At 37.0% G+C, this 9,351-nt stretch overlaps 1 pseudogene; it reads left to right on the top strand.

Annotated features, from left to right (window-relative positions):
• The first annotated feature begins 7,781 nt into the window (after positions 1 to 7,781).
• On the top strand, positions 7,782 to 7,900 carry LOC112481267 (annotated as a pseudogene).
• Positions 7,901 to 9,351: the final 1,451 nt, after the last annotated feature.

The raw sequence follows: 9,351 nt of genomic DNA, 5'->3' as shown, positions 1-9,351 counted from the left end.
TGCTCATGTACAAAAAACATCCTTCTTCACTCGGCCCATCTCCAACTAAATGTGTGACCTCCCACCCACCTCCATCACGCAAGGCTAGGAAGTTTCAAAACGTCAAGGAGTTTTTAAAATATCTTGGGAAAGTCCCCAATAGAAATCACTGGACACTTCTGCAACTGTCAACGCAACGCCATTTTTTTCTCTATCGATGAATCGCATGGGATTAACAGACAATGCTTAGTGTGTACTGCTTTTAAACAAGATGTGCATTCACGTTCGAAACATAAATTGGTTATGAAATTCCTGTTTGTCCGTAGCAAAAAGGACATCATATAACATATGAAATTCCTGTGATCTGGGCTTCTCAGTCTATAAATCTCGTTGGCACACTGTGACACCTCAGGAAAACCCTGACTTCGGGGATGTGACCTAAGGTACAGGATATGAGTGGATAGTCACTAAGGGCTCCAGACTTTAGCCTGAAGAAAGCAATAAAGAGGATCAAAAAATAATGGATTCCTTTATTACTTATGCAATTAATATCAAGTTTAAACAAGTGCCACACCAGGGGAAAAAATTAGGCAAAGTGGAGGAGGGTGAAGAGAAAAGCGTTCCAGAACTGACAGAGGAAAGTGTCCCGGAGTCGACTGTCCTCTCTGTGCCTGTGACCATTACCACCCCAAGGTTCCCCTTTCATTTCCTCCGAGGGACTGTGCAGTATGTTGGTTAAAAATAGGCATTTGGAGTCTGACACTTTTCGAAGTAAAGTTTCATATCTTCTATTCCCCTGCCAAGTGACTTTAGATGACTCATCTATTGTCTATTTCACCAGCTCTGAAATGAGAACAATCACTAGTTTGTCAAGCCATGAAGCCAACATAAGAAAATGGATTGAAAGCGTAACCTCGTCCCTGTCATCGGTCCACAATGATAGATGCTATCGTTAGCATCCTCACTCCGTTAACGATCTGTGAAGACCAACCTTTAAATGATCGTCTGCATCCACACTCTTAAACTGAATTTTTAACTAGCTGATGTAAACTACTTTAACTATTTCCAAAATGAATCACTAAAAAAAAGTTAGATTTGATTATCATTGGATAAAATGGCACAGAATTTCCATTGAAAGAAAACCTATAAGATTATGATTCCGTAACACTTAAACTCTCAAAAAATAAAAAAATTACAAATCGAAACATTTCGATCTTGATCTCTTAAGTATCCACTGTCCATTTTTAATCCTGTCAGAAGCTTTGTACACATTCATATTTTCCACAGAGAAATTATTTTTACATTCCTTAAGTAAAGTTACTTGGCCACTTTTAATTAATACATGTGAAGATTATTAATCTTGTGTGTGAGTGTGTGTGTGGTGTATGTGTGGTGTGTGTGTGTGTGTGTGTGTGTGCACATGTTCTTGGCTATTTCTCTAAACATAACTGACATTCTTTGAGAGTACAGATTTTGTCATAATCATCTATGCGTAAGCCCTATTTGCCTCACCCCGATTTTGCCAAACATACTCCCTTTACAGAAAGCAGGCATTTGACAAACACTTGTTACAAAGTGTTTCTGACCCCCATGAGAGCAGGGGCAATGTTTTTGCATTTGTCGTTTTTAACAATTTATGGCTGGATGCTTGGGAGACATACATGTTTTCCAGATACTGGCTGTTAGTTTGATCATCCTTTAAAAACATGAGAGCAAACTCTACCAAATAACTTTGTAATTCTGTGCTGTTTTATCCAACGATAATAAGTCATATATTGATGAGATGTGTACTCATCTTCTCACACTAAAATGCATTATTTGATCAAAAAAGATTCTCTACCCCTGGCATGACATTATATGTACTAGGACTTAAAATGGTCACCCCTCTGTTGACACATTTTAAAACATATATATATATGTTTTAAATATATATATCCTATATATATATCCTAATGTGTGTATGTGTGTGTGTGTATATATCCTATATATCCTATATACATATACATACACACACACATACACACACATACATGCACATCATACATACATATATACACATACATACACACACATCTATCACACACGTATATATATGTGTGTGTGTGTGTGTGATAGATAGGTATGGGTATATATTCCTTAAGAGTCTCTCTTATGCTGATTTCACCCCAAAGCCCCTTAATCCTTTAACCGCTGATATACTTTGCCATCTCCATCTGCAAACAATTGCTCTTTCCATTGCAACTCCAGGCTTTATTGCAGTATTTTACATTCTCAAGACAGTCTTTCCTGATTTCTCCTCCAACTGAGTTCTGAAACCCTCTCTCACCACCACCATTAAGAGCAAAGCACTCATCAAGTGGTATAGCATGGGCGTATTTATTCCCTTCTACCTGTTAATCAGATAGTACCCGAGACTGATAATATTAGCCAGGTGAACTATATTATTCTAATTTATTATCTAATCTGTTTTTGCAACTTTTAGATATCTTTCTATTCTTCAATTTATATACTCTCTACTCCATTAACAATAGACTTTAAAGTAGAAGATCTCCGCCCCTAAGAAAAGAGAAAGCAAAAGAATTCAGAGAAAATAAGAGGTTGCAACTATAGAGTACAACTATAGAGTTTTCAAGCCGAAAACTAGCTTTAAAAGTCAGACTCCTGTAAAGAGTTTCAAAGTCATCATCCCTGTAATTATAATAAGAACAAGTCAGATGAACTGAAAATCAGTTACTCTGCTTGGACCCATCAGAGAACGAAGTCTGTAAGGCAGTCAGAACCTCTCACGCGGCCCAAAAGGGTGCTTGCGGGCTCTCTCCTACCTGCCCAGATGTGGGCACAAAAAGAAGGAGGCGCGAGGCTTCAAATCTTCCAGCAGCCGATCATCAAACAATAAAGTGAGACTTCGTTCCACTGATATAATTAAAATTTTACCCTTAAAAAATTGTAGGAAGAAGGAAGGAAGGAAGAGAGGGAGAGAGGGAGAGAGGGAGGGAAGAAGGAAGGGAGGAGGGAAGGATGGATGAAAGTACTCTCTAATCCATCCTTCCCTCCTTCCTCTCACAGAATCTGCTTCTTTCTCCCTGTCTTTTCTTCTTTGTCTTGTTTCCACAGCTGCTACTTTCAGCCATGGCGCTCTCCTCTCTCGCAAATAAAAAACGATGTTCTCAGCAATGAATCATCTTTAAGTTGCTTTGAGTTTCTTGCCAGCTTAGGGGAGATTTTCAGGTTTACTTAGCGCAGCCTTTCATCATAAACCTTGAGGTGAGTGTGTGAGGCTCGGTGGAGGAAGGGATTCGTGCTGAATGACAGTTACTACAGCTGGTGCACTAAAGCTCATAAGCTAGGAAGGCGTTTTTTGCCACTACCTGGCAAGAGACTCAAAACGTTGTTTTTTATTTAGCTAAACCTCGTGCCCTTGGGTAATGTCTCAGTTGGATGAAAGGAAATGCTCTGAGCTATGCAACTGCAAAACAATTCATCAATCATCTTTTAATAGATCTCCTATGGTATTTTCAAATGCATGTATTTTGATAAATGCGTTTTGAGGAAATGCAAAACATCTGTAACGGCTTTCTTTCAACCTCTGCATGAAGGCATCTTGTTGGATTGTATTGAAAGTTTTCATTTCTTGTGTGCCTTTGGAGACTCAAACTCATTTAATGTGTTTGTGGGTATGTACACAGTGGGGTAAAGGGAGACGGGGTTTTAAGAATTATATATAGAAGGGAGAATTTAAATGGATTTTTATGAACAGATCCCTATCCCGATGGGATGGCGAAGAATGGATCGATATATAGGTTTTACAGCGCTAATGCTCTCAAGGAGACTGATAGCCATATTATTTCCTTACCCGTGCTTGGAGGGCAGAGGTGGGTGTTTACTTATTTATTTACTTGTGGTTATTTAGGAGATGGAGAGCAGAGGCATAATTGAATACATTCGCTGGGTTGTTCCTGTTGCTTCAATCCAGAAGCTCATTTTGTCTGGTATTTCAGCACAGTGAAACAGAAACAGCATCTTTGTCAAACGCGAGATGAGTAATTAGTGGTTTTATATGCTGATCAGAGGAGAAAGAATGGGTTTGGGAGACGTTCGGCACAGTGTGTGCCTCGGAGACAGTTTCAATTCTTCAGGAAGTTATTAAAATAATTTTTTATCCCCAGAGGAGCTGGGAACTTTGAACTTCATGTTTCTAATTGCAATGTAAGTAGTATAAATAACCTCAAACTACGTTTCTTTTTTTAAATTCGTTCCTATTGATGTGTTTTTGGAAAGTATCCAAAAGTAGCAGGGAAATGAGAAAATGGAAAGTTCCACAAGGAGGCGTATATAAAATGCTCTCACCTCTCATGCCCTTGGCTACCTTCACCTCATGGAAATAATTACTGTGAACACAAACCTTAATGAGGACAGGGAAATAAAAGCCTTCTGGTCAGGACCTGAAGGGGGCAGAGTTTGCCACCCCAAATATGCCTCTCTGGGGTATTGATTATTCTAAGCTAGTTATTTTTTAAGAAACAAAAGACTCAGGAAGAAGCTTTAATCTTCTCCCTAACTGCTTGAGTTTAGGTAGAGGACCAGTGTCAGGAAGGAGCTAGTATCACAGATGAGGACAGTTTAATAGAAACTGGGTGTGGGGATGTGAGCCTCGCAAGGCTTGATCAAAATCCTCTCTGTGTCCCAATGTTAATGATGGCCCAGCAAACACGCGTTTACCAAACATAGCTTTTCCATCCCCATGCGAATTGCCTTTTTTACCTTTGAAATCCCAAACCACGACCCCCCTTTGTTCCTAAATTTAAGGTGGCATACGTCTTATCTGCCTCATTTGTCCTTGTGCCCTGTAATTTTATGGAACCCACGTATGTCCATACATAATTAAATTGGGTTACTTTCCGCTTTACCCTGTCTTATGTCACTTTCATTATCTGACCACCAGAAAGAACTAAGAGGAAGAAAGAGGAGATTCTCCACTCTCCCACAGACCAATCCACAAAGCGATGCAGCTGGTCCATTGCCTCATTTCCGGTTCTCTTATGCCACTTTCCATGCCATCCCTACAGACCTAAAAGAAAACATTGAGCAAGGAATTCTGACTTTTCGCCACCCTGTGTCTGCATTGTTATCTACTGTTATCCCTTCCAAACCAGCTCAATTAGTAGAATCTTAAGAATCAAAGAGCTTGACAGGGACAAAAGAGTGATGAATACATTGAGTCTTAGAAACTAATTGGACACGATTAATTAAAGAAAAAAATTTAAATTACTTGATTTTACAATTCATTTTGGTGCACAATATTTTTTCTATCGCTCTTGCACACATATTATATTAAGTCTTAATAGGAATGTAATTTAATTCCTTATAGCTAAGATATATATATTTCATTTTTAATATTTACAAAGATGTGTTTTAGAGTTTTGTACATTGAAAATACTCATATTTTTTCTGAAAATCAAGAAAAGTTATTATAAGGAATAAAGCATTAAATATTAAAAATCATTTTGGTGGTATTTTGAATGAGAACTTTTTCATAGCAATATACATTCTGTCTTGTTATTGTCAGTTTTTATTATAATTATAAATTTTGTTTAGTGATTTTTTACAAATAATTTTAGGCTTCTGATAATTACTTTGGTTTAAGCTGAAAGGCAATATTGTATTCTGAAAATGGGAAAATAAAAAGATGTAATTTACTTATCTTAATGAATTTCTGAAAATTGTTAAATAATAGAGGTATTAGATAGAATTTCTTGTTTCTGCCCAAAACCCAGTGGAAAATGAATATTTCTTTTCAATTTGGAAAATGAAAGCAGAATTCTCATTTCCAAGTGCTGTCAAAATATCTTTCCTAAGTCTTTGCTTCCTTCTTACTTCTGTAATAATTGATTATTGTGACTCCAAGGACAATCACACAATTCAGTCTCTCAGTCTTCCTTGGGGACAGAGGACTGTTCACATAAGCCCTTAAATACTAACTGCTGTGGCCTATGTAGATGTTCGCTATGCTTATTTATTAAAATAGAACAACAATTAAGTATTTTAAATAAATTAAGGTCCTGAGAAAGGTCTCATGCAGCTCACTAAACTGATTTAAAGATTATCAGTCTACCTTTAAACTTTCTTTACCTTACTATATATTATATTTATCCATTTATAAAATACTGGATGTAAACACATACCATGCACACAGGTTAAGATACATTATTTCCTTGTTATTAATATTAGTTTTTCTAAATGTTCAGAAACCTAATTCATAGGTCCCCTGACACGTAGGATTAAGGATTTGATCTCTGTGAGGGATAAAGAATGGGAGAGGCCTATCGAGCCCCTTGTAATTTCGAAGACTCTGAAGCCAGTTTCTTCACTTATTCAAATACTTAAAATGGTTCCAGAGTGTAGATCTTCCCATGCATTCACTTCTTCCTTATCAACCAGAGCTGTTTCAGAGGCACCGTGGTCACAGAGCCCCACTAAGGACTCAGGAAATACCACGAGGAAACATTCAACGATGCTCTCCCAGAGATACCGTACTGGACAGATGATAGAAACATATACAAAAGGAACTGCAAGATCGACTGCGGTATGCGACACAGGGAGGTAGGAAGTGACATGAGAATTCAGAGACGTGCGTGGGCATCCCCATCCTGTGCTGTCTTACGGGTGACGTTCAAGTTCGTGCGTAGTATTGGTCAGCTGTGTGGGTCAGGCGAGGCTTGGGCAGAGAGATAGTGTGAGCAGAGACGGTAAGCGGACTGTCACTTCTACCCGTGGCTTGCTTCCTTTTCGATTCCTTCTTGGCCAATGCCTATAACGCCATTCCCCGTTGTCATGCCCACTTTGTTTATTTTTTTCATTTATTTACATAATTTATATGAATATTGCATTCATTTTATTGTGCATGTAACAGAAAATATCTCGATGAAGTGATGTTGCTATGATTAACAACAAAGTTGCCTAATTAATAATTGAAAATACAGCTTATCCAACATCCGTGATTAATTTTAACTAGTAGGTTCAAAGAAAACCTACCTGTGAATCGGATAGTTAATTATCATGCGGTAGTTTAAGATAAACCCGGTCCCAAAAATATACATTCAAAATCTATAGTTACTCTCAGCATCAGGATTAAAAAAAGAAAAAATCACAGCCTCGCTACTTTTCCATAGTCTGCATCTGGGGTCATTGACATGGTCATACTCTGCCTAATACAAATTATTTAAAGACTGGTTGAATTTTTTATCTTTTGATCCCAGGTACTCGTACAGTAATGGGACGCTTCCAGAACCTATTAATGTTCAAAATTCTATAAATTAAATAAAAAATAATAAAAGATAATAATAGTCATATAATCAAAGACTTTTAATTACCTGATCGGCTTATCAATTACCCTGGAATGTTGTCAGTAGAAATATAATTGCAACCTTTTGAGTAATGATGAAAATCACTATGGATTTTTTTAAGGTATTCTAGTGATTTCATATCAACCATTTAATTATTTATTTTTTACTAAAGGTTCTATTCCTTAGACTTTATTTTTCAAAAATGCATGCATGTTAAGTGAAATAAGCCAGACAGAAAAAGTTGAAAATCACATGATATCACTTATATATGGGATATAAACCTAAAAGCAACAAAGGAACAGGACAAACAGAGACTCATGGACATGGAAAATGGACTAGTCGTTACCAGAGAATAGGGGGAAGGGGAGGAGAGGATAGATAGATGGAGTAAAACGGGTCAAATATAGAGGGGTAGGAATAGGGCAAAGTGGTTAAGGGGGATCAAATATATGGTAGCTGGTCTATGGCCATAAAACCCTGATCAAGTCCGATCCCATCTGATCTCGGAAGCTAAGCAGGGTCCGGCCTGGTTAGTACTTAGACGGGAGACCACCTAGGAAGACCTGGTGCTGTAGGTGTAAAAAAATTAGAAGAAAATAATAGATTGTAAGCTGACAAGGTCCTTGCAATCTGTGAGGTCGACCAAGGGTTGCCTCATCTAAAAAATAAAAATAAATAAAAAATAAAAAATATATGATAGCTGAAGGAAACTGGACTTTGGGTGGTAAATATACAATGGAACATATAGATGTCAAATTATAATGTACACCTGAAAATTATGTAATTGTATTAACCAATGTTACTTCAATAAACAATTTTTAAAAATGCATGTGCGTAAAATAAATGTACAGCTAAAAATTAGGAACCATACAAATAAGGAGAGGATCCAATAGAAAATATTAGATATTTCACAGGTTGTTTTGACTGTCAAATTTGCCTTGGGTGAACATTTTCTCAGTATTTTTCTGTATTTTATTATATAATTTAAATTCCCAGCCATGTATATGTAATAAAGACCTCATCTCAATTGTGTCAACTGCATTGCTATTTTTAGTCTTTATTTAAAATAAAATGTTAACTCTGCTTTATTAAAAATATTGCATTTTTTAAAATATTGCATTTTAGTAAAAATTATTTTAAAAAATTGTTCAATTTTTAGTTCTGTTGTCCTTTATACCTTCATAAATAATAAAAGTCAAATATAGCACACATAAAGTTATGTTTAGTTTAGTCACATTCCCTCTCTGTCTCTTTTACGCACACACACACACACACACACACATACACATGCACACAAAGAACTTATTCCATACCCATATGTGTGTAAACAAATATATGATACAATCAAAACATTTAAAACGATGGCACACTAACCAGTGCTACTGCAGTTACTGCAAGCCAACACATAGAGTTAATCCAGTTGCAAAGCTTTTCTTAAAGCCTAAGTTATTTTCTCTTGTCCACGTATTCCAACTCTAATCATCAAATCAGCATTATCATAACTCTCCATTTGCTCCTGATAACCACCCTTCTTTTTATTTACCTGATTCCATTTTGCTGTTCAGTAAAACCCAATTTGTAAGACTGAGACCATCCATTTTATCCTATTCCCTGTTAGGATACCTGTTATATATCTGGGGTCGTAGGCCACAGTTTTACCCCATTAATGGGGGCACAAGGCACAACTAAACAGACAATGTGTATCCGTCTTATTAAGATATTTTATTTTAACAGGATAAGGGTACTATCAGTACTTATCAAGCAGAAAGTCCCACGATATATACACTTGTTCCCTTAATGTATCTAGAGCAAGCTTCCCAACCTTAGCACGCTAGATATTTGGGGCTGATAATTCTTTGTAGTAGAGGGATGTCCTCTGCACAGTAAGATGTTTAGCATCAATCCTGGCTGCTGCTCACTAAATGTCAGTAGCAATGCCCCCATTGTGACAATCAAACGTGTCTTCTTACATTTCTAAATGTTCCCTGGGGGCAAAATCATGTCCAGTTGAGAACCACTGGTCTAGAGA

This window comes from Pteropus alecto, unplaced genomic scaffold, assembly GCF_000325575.1.
Source record: "Pteropus alecto unplaced genomic scaffold, ASM32557v1 scaffold14, whole genome shotgun sequence".
Classification (NCBI taxonomy): domain Eukaryota; kingdom Metazoa; phylum Chordata; class Mammalia; order Chiroptera; family Pteropodidae; genus Pteropus; species Pteropus alecto.
The sequence above is the reverse complement of the archived record's forward strand: the minus strand, read 5'-3'. Positions and strand labels throughout refer to the sequence as shown.